Source organism: Somniosus microcephalus, unplaced genomic scaffold, assembly GCF_052327205.1.
Source record: "Somniosus microcephalus isolate GS21.2 unplaced genomic scaffold, FLI_Smic_1.0 scaffold13, whole genome shotgun sequence".
NCBI classification, from domain to species: domain Eukaryota; kingdom Metazoa; phylum Chordata; class Chondrichthyes; order Squaliformes; family Somniosidae; genus Somniosus; species Somniosus microcephalus.
The window spans coordinates 1,201,958-1,220,385 of record NW_028225200.1 but is presented as its reverse complement, the minus strand read 5'-3'; the positions used below and the strand labels follow the sequence as shown (position 1 = coordinate 1,220,385).

The following is an 18,428-nucleotide window of genomic DNA, read 5'->3' as shown; positions in this document are numbered from 1 at the left end:
ACGCGTTGGCCGTCATGGCCTTGCAGTTACAGTCCTGGACCAGGTCCTTTAGGCCCTGTAAGAAATCGTCCATTGATTCCTCTGGTCGCTGCCTGCGTGTAGCCAGCAGATGTCTGGCGTACACTTCGTTTACCGGCCTCTGGTATTGGGCCTTCAGGATAGTGATGGCCTCCGTGTAAGAGGTGGCGTCCCGGATGAACGAATAAATCCGATGACTTACGCGAGTAGTCAGCAGACTCAGTTTATCTACCTTGCTAGCGGATGAGGCCCCCGCAAAGAGTTCAAAGCATTTGAGCCAGTGTCCAAATTGATTTGATGCTTCAGCAGAATGTGGATCCAAGTCCAGACGCTCTGGTTTTAGGAGTCGATCCATCCCAGTATTCTTTAGTGATTAAAATTGATGGGCCTTCAATAACCACAAAACTAGAAGTTATAGACTTAAACAAGTTGGCTTTTAATCACTAAGATCAGAGCTAACATCTCAACACGCCGACTGTTCACAGGAATGAGTCATACAGATCCTGGGATCTTTATGTAAGAGAAGTCGGGGCGGAGCCAAGAGCCAAGACCTGGAACCTCCCAGGTTAGTCGGGAAAGAGGAAGTGAAACTATACACAGTGGGGGAGGGTAATATACATGAGTGCAAAACGAATACAGGATCAAGACAAACAGATTTCATTACAGTCTGTAACCCTGTCAGGGACACCCCTGCCACAGGACTCAATATCCACCCCCTCCACCACTGGTGCAGTGTGTTTGCAGTATGTACGGTCCACAAGATGACCACAGTCAGGCCGTGTGGAGTCAAGGGCCAGGCAGCAGAATGGATGGAAAGATCGCAACAAACTTCCCTTAACTCCAACCCTCTGATTTCTATTTTGTAGCCAGCTTTCCATCCATTCTGCTGCCTGGCCCTTCACTCCCCACGGCCTGACCTGGGTCATCTTGTCGATCTTACAAACTGTTTATTGATATAGCAAGCTGGTCAGAAAACAGAGATGGGGTTGGGAGCAGCTACTCAGACTGGCAAAAGGTGGGAAGTGGTGTTCCACAGGGATCGGTGCTGGGATCACTGTTGTTCATAAACGATTTGGACTCGGGAATCAGAAGAACAATTTCAAAGTTTGTCGATGACACCAAATTGGGAGGTAGAGTTAATACTGAGGAAGACAAAATGCAAGAAGATATTAATAAATTTCAGAATGGGCGTGTAATTGGCAAATGAATTTCACTATAGGTCAGTGTGAGGTGGTGTGTTAATGAATTTCACTATAGATCAGTGTGAGGTGGTGTGTTTTGGTGGGAAGAATAAGGAGGCCACACACTACTTGGACAAGGGGGAGAAATTGGGTTGCTTTGCGCCTCCCGTGATATTCAGCGGGAGGTTAGCGCCGGCAATGACGTCATCGCCTTGGGTTGCGACCCCATACCTATTGCCGGGCGATATGTCTGACAGGGTCAAGGGTCGTTCTTGCAGCCGCCGCGGCGCCACTTTAAAGGGCAGGTGTCGGCGGCAACTTTTTATTTTGGCCGACTGCCAGCACCTGCCCCCTTCTCCTTTCTTCTTCGGGGTGTCAGCCGTGATCGCACAGCCCGGCGCTCCTCTTGATCCGACACCCCGCTCCCTGGTGGTCCAGCAGGGCCCTGGTGTGCGCAGTGCTAGGCTCCTCCCCTTTAATCAGGGAGGGAGGTCTGTTATGACACGGTGCTATGTGCCGACGGGCGTGGCGCTGTTACATGAAGCACCGTGAAATTCACTGGTCGCGCCTCAAGAGGGTGGCGAGTGCTTCCAGTAGCACCCTGCCTGGGGCGTTACCACTAAATTTAATGCGCAGGGGCGCTAACTTTTTCAGGGCACTAAAATTAACCCCGGTGACATTAGCAACCCATAGGGGGCGCCACCGAATTTCCCCCTAAGAGTCTAAATGGGCTGGAGGAGCAGAGGGATCCAGGGATACAGATACACAAATCACTAAAAGTAGCGACACACGTTAATAAGGCCATTAAAAAAAAAGCACTGGGGTACATTCCTAAAGGAGCCTCCTGTTCCGTGCCTAGAAGCTCTGAACCATGGCAGAGAGCGGCTGGGACATGTTTCTCACCCGCCTCGAGATTAACCCGCACGGCAACTTTGCTGTCAGTGAAGAGAGACAAGAAAGACTAAAGTGCCGTTTGCCCCTCTCAGTGTGGCCCTGAAGGACTGTGTCCAGGCTGGAGTTCTGTTCCTGCTGTACAATCCTCCCCCAGATTGTCCTTTCTGAGCTCCAGCCAGGTGATGCTAAACACTCAGGTGGGAAAGAAGGAAATCTACAATAATGTGTTTAAAACAAAGCTCGTTTATTTGATATCTATCCAGAATATTAAACTCCAGCCCAGTTATAGGGGTTATTAACATCAGCAGAAACAAACCCCAACTGTCAGAATGAATATGGTTCAGTCCTGAATGTGATTAACAGCAGCAATAACAGCAGAATCCAACCCCTGCAGTCACTTGTGAACTCGCTGGTGTGTCAGCAGGTTGGATGACTCAGTGAATCCCTTCCCACACTCAGAGCAGGTGAACGGCCTCTCCCCAGTGTGAACTCGCTGGTGTCTCAGCAGGTCGGATGACTGAGTGAATCCCTTCCCACACATGGAGCAGGAGAACGGCCTCTCCCCAGTGTGAACTCGCTGGTGTTTCAGCAGTTTGGATGCCAGAGTGAATCCCTTCCCACACTCAGAGCAGGTGAACGGCCTCTCCACAGTGTGAACTTGTTGATGTGTCAGCAGTTTGGATGCCAGAGTGAATCCCTTCCCTCACACGGAGCAGGTGAACGTCTCTCCCCAGTGTGAACTCGCTGGTGATTCAGCAGCTTGGATGAATTAGTGAATCCCTTCCCACACTCTGAGCAGGTAAACGCCCTCTCCCCAGTGTGAACTCGCTGGTGTGTCAGCAGCTTGGATGAATTAGTGAATCCCTTCCCACACTCAGAGCAGGTGAACGGCCTCTCCCCAGTGTGAACTCGCTGGTGATTCAGCAGGTTGGATGAATTAATGAATCCCTTCCCACACTCAGAGCAGGTGAACGGCCTCTCCCCAGTGTGAACTCACTGGTGTGTCAGCAGGTGGGATGAATTAGTGAATCCCTTCCCACACTCAGAGCAGGTGAACAGCCTCTCCCCAGTGTGAACTCGCTGGTGTATCAGCAGATTGGATGAATTAGTGAATCTCTTCCCACACTCAGAGCAGGTGAACGGTCTCGCTCCAGTGTGAACTCACTGGTGTGTCTGAAGTTCAGATGACTGAGTGAATCCCTTCCCACACTCAGAGCAGGTGAACGGCCTCTCCCCGGTGTGAACTCGCTGGTGTGTCAGTAGGTGGGATGACTGAGTGAATCCCTTCCCACACTCAGAGCAGGTGAACGGCCTCTCCCCGGTGTGACTGTGCTTGTGTCTCGATAGGCCAGAGGATCGGCTGAAGCCTCGTCCACACACAGAACATGTGTACGGTTTCTCCCCACTGTGAACGGTGCTTTTTGCTTCCATGTTCAGAGGCCGATGATATTCAGATCCGATGAGTCGAGTGACTCTGTCAGATCTTGAAGTGATGTTTGGTTTGAGCTTACCGTCTGTAAATCCTCCCCTTCCAGTGCCTTGTAAAATGAATTTAAAACAGGGAGTGAGAGAGACAACCCACAAGAAATCAAAGGCAGGTTGTGAAACTGAGCTCAATGAATCTGGTCAATTGTGGGGCCGGCACTAGAAAAAAGTGACCATGAAAGCTGCCAGATTGTCATAAAAACCCAACTGGTTCACTGATGTCCCTCAGGGAAGGGAATCCGCCACCTGGTCTGGGCCTACACAAGACTCTGGCCTCTATGGGAGGAGAGAGAGAGGTGGGAGGGGGAGGGGGCAAAGGAAAGGAACTTTATACATCTGCAACTCGACCAGAACTTTGACAGAACCTCCAAAACCCACAACCTCCACAACCTAGAAGGACAAGGGCAGCTGTTGTATGGGAGCACCATCACATCCAAGTTCCCCGCCAAGTCACACATCATCCTGACTCAGATATATTCATCGTTGCTGGGTCATAATCCTGGAACTCCTTACCGAACAACATTGTGGGAATACCTTCACCACACGGACTGCAGTAGTTCAAGAAGGTGACTCACCACCCCCTTCTCAACGGGAAACTGGGGATTGGCAATATTTGCTGCTCTTGCGAGCGACTCCCACATCCCAAGAATGAATTAAAATAAATCTGTAGATGTAAACTGGATTAGAAGCCTGTACAGAAATATTGTTCCTAAAACAATACTCTTTTACATTGTATGGACAGTGTCTGTGTAACAACCTGATCTCCCCTAGAATCCACCTCCTTTGACAGTCTCACATTGGAAATTGTTGGGTCCTCCTGGGCTCAGAAGTACTGGGGGTTAAACCCAGCAGCTTCTCCTCCATCTCCACTCCAGCTCAAACTGAAGCATAGAAACACAGAAGATAGGAGCAGGAGTAGGCCATTCGGCCCCTTGAGCCTGCTCCGCCATTCAATGCGATCATGGCTGATCATCCAAGTTCAGTACCCGGTACCTGCTTTCTCCCCATACCCCTTGATCCCTTTAGCCTTAAGAAATATATCCAACTCCTTCTTGACTATATTTAATGTATTGGCCTCTACTGCCTTCTGTGGTAGAGAATTCCACAGGTTCACCACTCTCTGGGTGAAGAAATTCCTCCTCATTTCTGTCCTAAATGGCCTACCCCTTATCCTTAGACTGTGACCCCTGGTTCTGGACTCCCCGACCATCGGGAACATCCTTCCTGCATCTAGTCTGTCCAGTCCTGTCAGAATTTTATAAGTTTCAATGAGATCCCCTCTCATTCTTCTAAACTCCAGCGAGTACAAGCCCAATCGTCCCAATCTCTCCTCATACGTCATTCCTGCCATCCCAGGTATCAGCCTGGTGAATCTTCACTGAACTCCTTCCACGGGAGGAACATCCTTCCTCAGATAAGGCGACCAAAACTCCACACAATACTCAAGATGTGGTCTCACCAAGGCCCTGTACAATTGCAGCAAGACATCCTTGTTCCTGTACTCAAACCCTCTCGCTATGAAGGCCAACATACCATTTGCCTTCTTAACCGCCGACTGCACCTGCATGCTTACCTTCAGTGACTGGTGCACAAGGACACCCAGGTCTCGTTGCACTTCCCCTTCTCCCAATCTATTGCCATTCAGATGATAATCTGCCTTTCTGTTTTGGCCACCAAAGTGGATAACCTCACATTTATCCACGTTATATTGCATCTGCCATGCTTCTGCCCAATCACCCAACCTGTCCAAATCATACTGGAGTTTCTCAGCATCCTCCTCACAGCACACACGCCCACCCAGCTTTGTGTCGTCTGCAAATTTGGAGATATTACATCTAGTTCCCTTGTCTAGATCATTAATATATATATTGTGAATAGCTGGGGTCCAAGGACCGATCCCTGCGGTACCCCACTAGTCACTGCCTGCCGCTCGGAAAAAGACCCGTTTATTCCAACTCTTTGCTTTCTGTCTGCCAACCAGTTCTCTATCCAAGTCAATACCTTGCCCCCAATCCCATGTGCCTTAACTTTACACGCTAATCTCTTATGCGGGACCTTATCGAAAGCCTTCTGAAAGTCCAAATACACCACATCCACTGGTTCTCCCTTATCTATTTTCCCAGTTACATCCTCAACAATGAAGCAACAAAAAGACCTCCACAGGCGGCCAGGGACCTACCTTCCGTCAGCCTGAAATAAAACCCTTCCCGACAGCCGCTGACTAATGGCGGCCGCAGCACCCACAATCCCCCGTGCCCCAGAAACCGCTCTATCCAATGCGCTGATTTCCCCGCTGAGAGTGCGCATGCCCCCCGGGGCCGTGGGCCATTCTGGGAGCCTGGCTCCTGTCCTTTGGCCCGAGTCGGACTTGGTGGAACCGGCTGAAGAAACCGGGAAGCGGCGGCTCGGATGGGGGAGGCGCTGCACTCTGGGTTTCCTGGTGCCGGGGCTCTGGCCGCACGTCCGCCGGGCCCGGCCGCTCTGATTCTGATTGAGGTTTTTGATGAGGTAACAGAGAGGGTTGATGAGGGCAATGCGGTTAACGTGGTGCACATGGATTTCCAAAAGGCGTTCAACAAGTGCCACATGATAGGCTTGCCAGCAAAGTTGAAGCCCATGGAATAAAAGGGACAGTGGCAACATGGATACAAAATTGGCAAAGTGACAGGAAACAGAGAGTAGTGGTGAATGGTTGTTTTTCGGACTGGAGGAAGGTATACAGTGGTGTTCCCCAGGGATCGGTACTAGGACCACTGCTTTACTTGATATATATTAATGACTTAGACTTGGGGTACAGGGCACAATTTCAAAATTTGCAGATGACAGAAAACTTGGAAGTGCAGTGAACAGTGAGGAGGATAGTGATAGATTTCAAGAAGACATAGACAGGTTGGGGGAATGGGCGGACACATGGGAGCTGAAATTTAATGCAGAAAAGTGCAAAGTGATACATTTTGGTAGGAAGAACCAAGTGAGGCAATATAAACTAAAGGGTACAATTCTAAAGTGGGTGCATGAACAGAGAGACCTGGGGATATGTGTGCACAAATCGTTGAAGGTGGCAGGGCAGGTTGAGAAAGCAGTTAAAAAAGCATATGGGATCCTGGACTTTATAAATAGAGGCAGAGTCCAAAGGCAAGGAAGTTATGATGAACCTTTATAAAACACTTGTTCGGTCTCATCTGGAGTATTGTGTTCAATTCTGGGCACCGCACTTTAGGAAGGATGTGAAGGCCTCAGAGAGGGTGCAGAAAAGATTTACAAGAGTGGTTCCAGGGATAAGGGATGAGGGACTTCAGTTATGTGGATAGACTCGAGAAGCTGGGGTGGTTCTCCTTACAGCAGAGAAGGTAGAGAGGAGATTTGATAGAGGTGTTCAAAATCATGATGGGTCTGGACAGAGTAGAAACTGTTCCCATTGGCGGTAGGGTCGCGAACCAGAGGACACAGATTTAAGGTGATTGGCAGAAGAACGAAAGAACGAAGTTGCGAGGTGAGGCCCGATCAGAGCATCGGACCTGTGAAGGGGCAGTGACCGGCAGAGCTTAAAAGCGGCGGCAGTGCGAGGTGAGGCCCGATCAGAGCATCGGACCTGTGAAGGGGCAGTGACCGGCAGAGCTTAAAAGCGGCGGCAGTTGCGAGGTGAGGCCCGACCAAATCAACAGCAGAGGAGAGAGGTAAAAAGTAATCAGAGTGTGACGTCACCAGGGAGCAGGTAAGTGATTGGTTGGTGAGTATTTCTCTTTTTTAAACTTTAACTCTGTAGTTTATAGTTACTAGGGTCTTTTCTGGTGTAGCAGGGACTGTTGGTAGACTATACAAGCGCCTTAGAGATATTTTTAATTGGTGGTAGTAAATTAATTTAAATTAAGTAAAGGGAAGGTCATGCCAGGTGAGCCCAGCCCCGTGATATGCTCCTCTTGCTCTATGTGGGAATTCAGGGACCCCGGTGCCCCTGATGACCACGTGTGCCAGTGATGCATCCATCTGCAGCTACTAGCAGACCGCATTGAGGCGCTGGAGCTGCGGGTGGATGGGTTGTTGAGCATTCACGATGCTGAGAGGGTCGTGGATAGCACGTTTAGTGAGTTGGTCACACCGCAGGGAAGGGCTGCACAGGAAGACAGGAAATGGGTGACCACCAGGTGGAGCAATAGAAGCAGGCAGGTAGTGCAGGAGACCCCTGTGACCATTCCCCTCTCAAACAAGTATACCGCTTTGGATACTGTTGGGGGGGATGACTCACCAGGGGAAGGCAGCAGCAGCCAACTTGCTGGCACTGGGGGTGCTCCTGCTGCCCAGGAAGGGGGGAAAAAGAGTGGGAGAGCAATAGTGGTAGGGGATTCTATAGTAAGGGGAACAGATAGGCGTTTCTGTGGCCGTAGACGTGAATCCAGGATGGTTTGTTGCCTCCCTGGTGCCAGGGTCAAGGATATCACTGAGCGGCTGCAGGGCATTCTGGAGGGGGAGGGTGAACAGCCAGAGGTCGTGGTCCACATTGGTACCAACGACATAGGTAAAAAGAGGGATGAGGTCCTGCAGCAAGAATTTAAGGAGCTAGGTGAAGGATTAAAGAGCAGGACCTCAAAGGTTGTAATCTCTGGATTACTCCCCGTGCCACGTGCTAGTGGGTATAGGAATAGGAAGATAGAACAGATGAATGCGTGGCTAAAGGGATGGTGCAGGGGGGAGGGCTTTAGTTTCCTGGATCACTGGGTCTGCTTCTGGGAAAGGTGGGACTTGTACAAGTCGGACGGTTTACACCTGAACCAGAGGGGAACCAATATCCTTGCGGGGAGGTTTGCTAGCACTGCTGGGGGGGGTTTAAACTAACTTGGCAGGGGGATGGGGTACAGAGTGGAGCTATAGTAGGGGGTGATTTACAGCCAAATACAGAGGAAAAAACAAGTCAGCTGGGAAGGCAGAGCAAATATGTGAAGGCAAAAGGGAATATGGCAGGGCTGGAAGGCATTTATTTTAATGCAAGGAGTCTTGCAAATAAGGTGGATGAACTGAAGTTGTTGTTGAACACATGGGAGTACGATATTGTTGCTATCACGGAGGCATGGTTGAGGGAGGGTCAGGACCGGCAGCTCAATATTCCGGGGTATAGAATCTTCAGGCGAGACAGAGGGGGGTGTAAAAGGGGAGGGGGTGTTGCAATATTAATTAAGGAGTCAATTACTGCTGTAAGGAGGGACGATATATTAGCGGGTTCCTCTAATGAGGCCATATGGGTAGAACTTAAAAACAAAAAGGGGGCAAGCACTTTGCTGGGAGTGTACTATAGGCCCCCAAGCAGTCAGGGGGAGATAGAGGAACAGATATGTAGGCAAATCTCAGAGAAGTGCGAAAATAATAGGGTAATAATAGTGGGGGATTTCAACATCCCCAATATAAATTGGGATAGTCAGAGTGTGAAAGGCTTAGGGGGTGCAGAATTCTTAAAGTGCATCCAGGAGAGCTTTTTGAGCCAACATGTAGAAAGTCCTACAAGAGACTGGACCTAATTCTGGGGAATGTAGCCGGGCAAGTGGTGGAAGTATCAGTAGGAGAGCATTTTGGCGACAGTGACCATAATTCGGTGAGATTTAAGGTGGTCATGGAAAAAGACAAAGACGGCCCGGAAATAAGGGTTCTAAATTGGGGGAAGGCCGATTTTAATATGATAAGGCAGGATCTGGCCAAAGTGGACTGGGAGCAGCTACTTATAGGAAAATCCACATCAAAACAGTGGGAGACTTTCAGAAGGGAAATAGAGAGAGTACAACGCCAACATGTTCCTGTAAAGGTCAAGGGTGGGACCAACAAGCAAAGGGAACCTTGGATGACAAGGGATATACAAAAATGCATTAGAAATAAAAGGGGGGCTTTTGGCAGTTACAAAAGACTAAAGACAGAAGAAGCCCTAGAGGAGTATAAAAAGTGCAGGGGCATACTTAAAAAAGAAATTAGGAGGGCGAGGAGGGGCCATGAAATAACACTGGCGAGCAAAATAAAGGAAAATCCTAAGATGTTTTATAAGTATATTAAGGGCAAGAGGATAACCAGGGAAAGGGTAGGGCCCATTAGGGACCAAAGTGGCAATCTGTGTGTAGAGCCAGATGATGTAGGCGGGGTTTTAAATGAATTTTTTGCATCTGTGTTCACTATGGAGAAAGACGATGCAGACATAGAAATCGGGCAAGGGGACTGTGACATACTTGAACATATTAGCATCGAGAGGGAGGAGGTGCTAGCGGTTTTAGCAGGCCAAAAAGTGGATAAATCCCCAGGCCCGGACGAGATGTATCCCAGGCTGCTGTGGGAGGCAAAGGAGGAGATTGCAGGGGCTCTGACACAAATTTTCAGAACCTCTCTGGCCACAGGGGATGTACCAGAGGACTGGAGAACAGCTAATGTAGTACCATTATACAAGAAGGGTAGCAGGGATAAACCAGGGAATTACAGGCCAGTGAGCCTAACATCTGTGGTAGGGAAATTATTGGAAAAAATTCTGAGGGACAAAATTAGTCTCCACTTGGAGAGGCAAGGATTAATCGGGGATAGTCAGCATGGCTTTGTCAAGGGTAAATCATGTCTGACAAATCTGATTGAATTTTTCGAGGGGGTGACTAGGGGGGTGGATGAGGGAAATGCTGTGGATGTGGTTTACATGGACTTCAGTAAAGCCTTTGACAAAGTCCCGCATAGGAGACTGGTCAAGAAGGTAAGAGCCCATGGGATCCAGGGTGCCTTGGCGCGTTGGATCCTAAACTGGCTGAGTGGCAGGAGGCAGAGGGTGATGGTCGAAGGTTGCTTTTGTGACTGGAAGCCTGTGTCCAGTGGGGTACCTCAGGGATCGGTGCTGGGTCCCTTGTTGTTTGTGATCTACATAGATGATTTGGATGAGAATGTAAAAGGTATGATCAGCAAGTTCGCAGATGACACGAAAATTGGTGGGGTGGTCAATTGCGAGGAGGAAAGCCTCAGGCTACAGGACGATATAAACGGGTTGGTCAGATGGGCGGAAAAGTGGCAAATGGAATTTAACCCTGAAAAGTGCGAGGTGATGCATTTTGGACGGACAAATAAGGCAAGGGAATACACAATGAGTGGTAGGACCCCAGGAAGGACAGAGGGTCAGAGGGACCTTGGTGTACATGTACATAGATCCCTGAAGGCAGCGGAACAGGTAGATAAGGTGGTTAAAAAGGCATATGGGATACTTAAATTCTATGCCTCGGCTAATGAAGGCAAGAGCAGGGAGGTGATGATGGAGCTGTACAAAACGCTGGTGAGGCCACAGCTGGACTGTGTGCAGTTCTGGTCGCCTCACTATAGGAAGGATGTGATTGCTTTGGAGAGGGTGCAGAGAAGATTCACCAGGATGTTACCTGGGATGGAGCGCCTCAGCTATGAAGAAAGACTAAACAGGCTGGGGTTGTTTTCCTTGGAGCAAAGAAGGCTGAGGGGGGACCTGATTGAGGTATACAAAATGATGAGGGGCATAGATAGGGTAGACAAAGAGGAACTTTTCCCCTTAGTAGGGGGGTCAATAACAAGGGGGCATAGATTCAGGGTAAGGGGCAGGAGAGTTAGAGGGGATTTGAGGAGGAACTTTTTCACCCAGAGGGTGGTTGGAATGTGGAACTCAATGCCCAAAAGGGTGGTAGAGGCAGGAACCCTCACAACATTCAAGAAGCATTTGGATGAGCACTTGAAACGCCATTGCATACAAGGCTATGGACCAAATGCTGGAAAATGGGATTAGACTGGACAGGGATTGATGGTCAGCACAGACACGATGGGCCGAAGTGCCTCTTTCTGTGCTGTAAACTCTATGACTCTATGAGGAAAAAAAAATTTACGCAGTGAGTGGTTAGGATCTGGAATGCACTGCCTGAAAGGGTGGTGGAGGCAGATTCAATCACCGCTTTCAAAAGGGAATTGGATAAGTACCTGAATGAAAAAGAATTGCAGGGTTACGGGGAAAGGGCGGGGAGTGGGACTCGCTGAAGTGGTCTTGCAGAGAGCCGGCACGGGCTCGACGGGCTGAATGGCCTCCTTCTGTGCTGTAACCATTCTATGATTCTATAAAATATTAGAAAGTTTGTTCCACAGAAGCACGAGGTTTATCTGCTTTTATTGATGAATTTAAAAAGTCTCTATTAAAACCTGAGCCCGTGTGTTGTGAGCCAAAGAGCCTTGTGTCCAATGAGGGGAATAAAGGCCCACAGCCTCCCCTGGCCCCGGGCCCTGAACAAGGGACTGGAGAAACTCGCTGCCCTGCGGGTCAGACAATCAGCCGGCGCTAGGCCCGCCCCTCGGGCTACCCGATTGGTTGGAGGACCCGCCGCCGGCTCGCTCCTCCAGCCCGTCTGTCAATCAACCATCAGCCAGAAGAGGTCGCTGGTGAGACCAGTGAAGAAAGAAAGACTTGCATTTCTATAGCGCCTTGCACCACCACCGGACGACCCAAAGTGCTTTACAGCCAATGAAGTACTTTTGAAGTGTAGTCACTGTTGTAATGTAAGAAATGCAGCAGTCAAATAGCGCACAGCAAGCTCCCACAAACAGCAATGTGATAATGACCAGATAATCTATCTTTTTGTTAACTCTGTTTCTCTCTCTACGGATGTTGCCTGGCCTGCTGAGTGTTTCCAGCATTTCCTGTTGTTATTTCAGACTTCCAGCATCCGCAGTATTTTGCTATTATCCTTTTGTTACATTGATTGAAAGATAAACATTGGCTCGGACACCGGGGATATTTCCCCTGCTCTTTCCCACATTACAACAGTGACTACACCTCAAAAGTACTTCATTGGCTGTAAAGCACTTCAAGACGTCTGCTGGTCATGAAAGCACCATATAAATGCAAGTCTTTCTTTCTCAAAATAATGTCATGGGATCTTTTACATCCACCTGAGAGAGCAGACAGGGCCTCAGTTTAATGTCTCATCCGAAAGACGCCACCTCTGACAGTGCCTCAGTACTGCACTGGAGTGTCAGCCTGGATTTTTGTGCTCAAGTCTCTGGAGTGGGACTTGAACCCACAACCTTATGCCTCAGAGGCAAGAGTGCTACCATAGAGTCATTGATTTATACAGCACAGAAAGGGGCCCTTCGGCCCATCGTGTCTGCGCCGGCCATCAAGCCCTGTCTATTCTAATCCCATTTTCCAGCACTTGGTCCGTAGCCTTGTATGCTATGGCGTTTCAAGTGCTCATCTAAATGCTTCTTGAATGTTGTGAGGGTTCCTGCCTCTACCACCCTTTCAGGCAGTGAGTTCCAGATTCCAACCACCCTCTGGGTGAAAAAGCTTTTCCTCAAATCCCCTCTAAACCTCCTGCCCCTTACCTTGAATCTATGCCCCCTGGCTATTGACCCCTCTACTAAGGGGAAATGTTCTTTTCTATCTACCCTATCTATTCCCCTCATAATTTTGTACACCTCAATCAGGTCCCCCTCAGCCTTCTCTGCTCTAAGGAAAACAACCCCAGTCTCTCTTCATAGCTGAAGCGCTCCAGCCCAGGTAACATCCTGGTGAATCTCCTCTGCACCCTCTCCAATGCAATCACATCCTTCCTATAGTGTGGCGAGCAGAACTGCACACAGTATTCAGTCTGTGGCCTAACTAGCATTTTGTACAGCTCCATCATAACCCCCCTGCTCTTATATTCTATGCCTCGGCTAATTAAGGCAAGTATCCCATATGCCTTCTCGCTGTCCTGCTGCCCTCAAGGATCTATGTACATGCACACCAAGGTCCCTCTGATCCTCTGTCCTTCCTAGGGTTCTACCATTCATTGTGTATTCCCTTGTTAGTCCTCCCAAAATGCATCACCTCACACTTTTCAGGGTTAAATTCCATTTGCCACTGTGCTGTCCATCCAACCAACCCATCTATATTCTCCTGTAGCCTGAGGCTTCCCTCCTCGCTATTTACCACTCCACCAATTTTCATGTCATCTGCGAACTTACTGATCATACCTCCTACATTCATATCTAAATCCTTAATGTACACTACAAACAGCAAGGGACCCAGCACTGATCCCTGCGTTACACCAGTGGACACAGGCTTCCAGTCACAAAAACAACCTTCGACCATCACCCTCTGCCTCCTGCCACTAAGCCAATTTTGGATCCAATGTGCCAAATTGCCCTGGATCCCATGGGCTCTTACCTTCTTGACCAGTCTCCCATGTGGGACTTTGTCAAAAGCCTGACTGAAGTCCATGTAGACTACATCAACTGGACTGCCCTCATCCACACACCTAGTCACCCCCATTGAAAAATTCAGTCAAATTGGTTAGACATGATCTCCCCCTGACAATGCCATGCTGACTATCCTTGATTAATCCTTGCCTCTCCAAGTGGAGACTAATTCTGTCCCTCAGAATTTTTTCCAATAATTTCCCTACCACTGATGTTAGGCTCACTGGCCTGTAATTCCCTGGTTTATCCCTACTACTACCCTTCTTGAATAATGGTACTACGTTAGCTGTTCTCCAGTCCTCTGGCACCTCCCCTGTGGTCAGAGAGGTTCTGAAAATTTGTGTCAGAGCCCCTGCAATCTCCTCCCTTGCCTCACACAGCAGGCTGGGATACATCTCGTCTGGGCCTGGGGGTTTATCCACTTTTAAGCCTGCTAAAACCACTAGTACCTCCTCCCTCTCAATACTAATTTGTTCAAGTATATCACAATCCCCCCTGCCTGATTTCTATGCCTGCATCGTCCTTCTCCATAGTGAACACAGATGCAAAATATTAATTTAAAACCTCACCATCTTCTGGCTCTACACACAGATTGCCACTTTGGTCCCTAATGGGCTCTACTCTTTCCCTGGTTATCCTCTTGCCCTTAATATACTAATAAAACACCGTGGGATTTTCCTTTATTTTGCCTGCCAGTGTTTTTTCATGACCCCTCTTCGTTCTCCTAATTTCTTTTTTAAGTACCCCCCTGCACTTTCTATTCTCCTCTAGGGCTTCTAGTGTTTTTAGTCCTTTGTATCTGCCAAAAGCCTCCCTTTTTTTCCTAATCCATTCTTGTATGTCCCTTGACATCCAGGGTTCCCTGAGCTTGTTGGTCCCACCCTTGACCTTTAAGGGAACATGTTGGCGTTGTACTCTCTCTATTTCCTTTCTGAAAGACGCCCACTGCTCTGATGTGGATTTTCCTTCAAGTAGTTGATCCCAGTCCACTTTGGCCAGATCCTGCCTTATCAAATTAAAATTGGCCTTCCCCCAATTTAGATCCTTTATTTCCAGTCCATCTTTGTCCTTTTCCATAACTACTTTAAATCTCACCGAATTATGGTCACTGTCACCAAAATGCTCTCCTACTAACCCTTCTACCACGTGCCCTGCTACATTCCCTCGAATTAGGTCCAGTACCGCCCCTCTCTTGTAGGACTTTCTACATGTTGGCTCAAAAAGCTCTCCTGGATGCACTTTAAGAATTCCACACCCTCTAAGCCTTTCACACTCTGACTATCCCAGTTAATATTGGGGAAGTTGAAATCCCCAACAATTACTACCCTATTATTTCTACACCTCTGAGATTTGCCGACATATCTGTTCCTCTATCTCCCCCTTACTGTATGGGGGCCTATAGTACACTCCCAGCAAAGTGCTTGCCCCCTTTTTGTTTTTAAGTTCTACCCATATGGCCTCATTAGAGGAACCTGCTAAGGTATCATCCCTCCTTATAGCAGAAATTGACTCCTTGATTAATATTACTAACCTGATTTTTGGTCAACTCTTGGCGTATTCACGTTTAATAAGTCTCCGGGAGAAGGAGTCGCTTCACTTGTACTGGTTCCTGGGGCCTGATCACCTTCCCCAGGAGCAGGGCCTTGACCCTGACTTTATTCACTTGTACTGGTTCCTGGGGCCTGATCACCTTCCCCAGGAGCAGGGCCTTGATTCTGGGGGTGTTTTATTGCACCGCATGGTGTACTTGAGAAGAGCCCCATCAGGGCGAGTGCAGGAGGGTCAGGGGGCGAGTGCGGGAGGGTCAGGGGGCGAGTGCGGGAGGGTCAGGGGGCGAGTGCGGGAGGGTCAGGGGGCGAGTGCGGGAGCGTCCATCTCCAGGACCAGTGTGTATCTGAGTCAATGGGACTCTCTCTGACCTTTCTCCCAAGTCCATCTCCAGGACCAGTGTGTATCTGAGTCAATGGGACTCTCTCTGACCTTTCTCCCCAGTCCATCTCCAGGACCAGTGTGTGTCTGAGTCAATGGGACTCTCTGACCTTTCTCCCCAGTCCATCTCCAGGACCAGTGTGTATCTGAGTCAATGGGACTCTCTCTGACCTTTCTCCCCAGTCCATCTCCAGGACCAGTGTGTATCTGAGTCAATGGGACTCTTTCTGACCTTTCTCCCCAGTCCATCTCCAGGACCAGTGTGTATTTGAGTCAATGGGACTCTCTCTGACCTTTCTCCCCAGTCCATCTCCAGGACCAGTGTGTATCTGAGTCAATGGGACTCTCTCTGACCTTTCTCCCCAGTCCATCTCCAGGACCAGTGTGTATCTGAGTCAATGGGACTCTCTGACCTTTCTCCCCAGTCTATCTCCAGGACCAGTGTGTATCTGAGTCAATGGGACTCTCTCTGACCTTTCTCCCCAGTCCATCTCCAGGACCAGTGTGTATCTGAGTCAATGGGACTCTCTCTGACCTTCCTCCCCAGTCCATCTCCAGGACCAGTGTGTATCTGAGTCAATGGGACTCTCTCTGACCTTTCTCCCCAGTCTATCTCCAGGACCAGTGTGTATCTGAGTCAATGGGACTCTCTCTGACCTTTCCCCCCAGTGCATCTCCAGGACCAGTGTGTATCGGAGTCAATGGGACTCTGACCTTTCTCCCCAGTCTATCTCCAGGACCAGTGTGTATCTGAGTCAATGGGACTCTCTCTGACCTTTCCCCCCAGTGCATCTCCAGGACCAGTGTGTATCGGAGTCAATGGGACTCTGACCTTTCTCCCCAGTCCATCTCCAGGACCAGTGTGTATCTGAGTCAATGGGACTCTCTCTGACCTTTCTCCCCAGTCCATCTCCAGGACCAGTGTGTATCTGAGTCAATGGGACTCTCTCTGACCTTTCTCCCCAGTCCATCACCAGGACCAGTGTGTATCTGAGTCAATGGGACATTCTCTTTGACCTTGTTCCACAGTCGATCTCTGGAAGCTCTTTGAATCGGAAGGGTTCTCTCCGGTTGGTGCTCTCACAATCCTGTGCTGGTTCATAGAAACATAGAGATAGGAACAGGAGTAGGCCATTCGGCCCTTCGAGCCTGCTCCGCCATTCAATGAGATCATGGCTGATCTTCGTCTGAGATCATAGCTGATCTTACCAGTTCAGTACCCCGTCCCCGCCTTTTCTCCGTAACCCTTAATCCCCTTAGCCTTCAGAAATATATCCAATTCTCTCTTGAAAATATTTATTGAATTAGCCTTCACAGCCCTCTGTGGCAGGGAATTCCACAGGCTCACCACTCTTTGAGTGAAGAAATTCTTCCTCATCTCTGTTTTAAATGATTTGCCCGCTATTTTTAGACTGTGGCCCCTGGTTCTGTGCTCCCCGGCCATTGGAAACATTCTCTCTGAATTCAGCCTGTCCAGGCCTGCCATAATTTTATATGTTTCGATGAGATCCCCTCTCAATCTTCTAAACTCCAGTGAGTACAAGCCCAAACTATTTAATCTCTCTTCGTAGGTCATTCCCGCCATTCCAGGTATCAGCCTGGTGAATCGCCGTTGCACTCTTTCCATGGCAAGAACATCCTTCTGCAGATGGGGCGACCAAAACTGTACACAATACTCCAGATGCGGTCTCACCAGCACCTTGTACAGCTGTAGTAAGGTATCCCTATTCCTATACTCGAACCCCCTTGATATGAAGGCCAACATACCATTTGCCTTCTTAATCGCCTGTTGCACCTGCATGCTCTCCTTCAGTGACTGGTGCACAAGAACACCCAGGTCCCTCTGCACTTCCCCATCTCCCAATCTATTGCCATTTAGATAATAATCTACCCTCCTGTTTTTACCCCCAAAGTGGATAACCTCGCATTTATCCACATTATAGTGCATCTGCCACGTATCCGCCCATTCCCCCAACCTGTCCAAATCGCACTGTAGCCTCCTGACATCCTCATCAGAGCCCACCCCTCCTCCTAGTTTAGTGTCATCAGCGAATTTGGAAATATTGCATCCAATTCCCTGATCCAGATCATTTATATATATTGTGAACAGCTGGGGTCCCAGGACAGATCCTTGTGGCACCCCGCTGGTCACTGCCTGCCACTCCAAAAACGAGCCGTTTATTCCAACTCCCTGTTTTCTATCCGCCAGCCAGTTCTCTATCCACGTTAATACTTTGCCCCCAATCCCATGAGCCTTAATTTTGCATGATAATCTTTTGTGTGGAACCTTATCGAAGGCTTTCTGGAAGTCAAGGTACACCACATCCACTGGCTCTCCCCCATCTATTTTACCAGTTACTTCCTCAAAAAATTCCAGCAGATTAGTCAAACACGATTTACCCTTTGTAAATCCATGTTGACTCTGTCCGATCCTTTCCCCATTTGTCAAGTGCTCCGCTATTTTATCCTTAATAATGGACTCTAGCATTTTGCCCACAACCGATGTAAGGCTTACTGGTCTATAATTCCCTGCTTTCTCTCTACCCCCCTTTTTAAATATTGGGGTAACATTAGCTACCCTCCAATCCACGGGTACTGTTCCCGAGTCAATGGAGTTCCGGAAGATGATCCTTAGAGCATCTGCTATCTCCAGGGCCACCTCCTTAAGTACCCTAGGATGTAGTTTATCAGGCCCCGGGGATTTGTCGGCCTTCAGTCCCCTCA

The 18,428-nt window shown here is 49.0% G+C and overlaps 1 pseudogene; it reads right to left on the bottom strand.

Moving 5' to 3' along the window:
• Positions 1-2,318: 2,318 nt before the first annotated feature.
• Positions 2,319-16,799, bottom strand: LOC147083951 (uncharacterized; annotated as a pseudogene).
• Between the last annotated feature and the right edge of the window lie 1,629 nt (positions 16,800-18,428).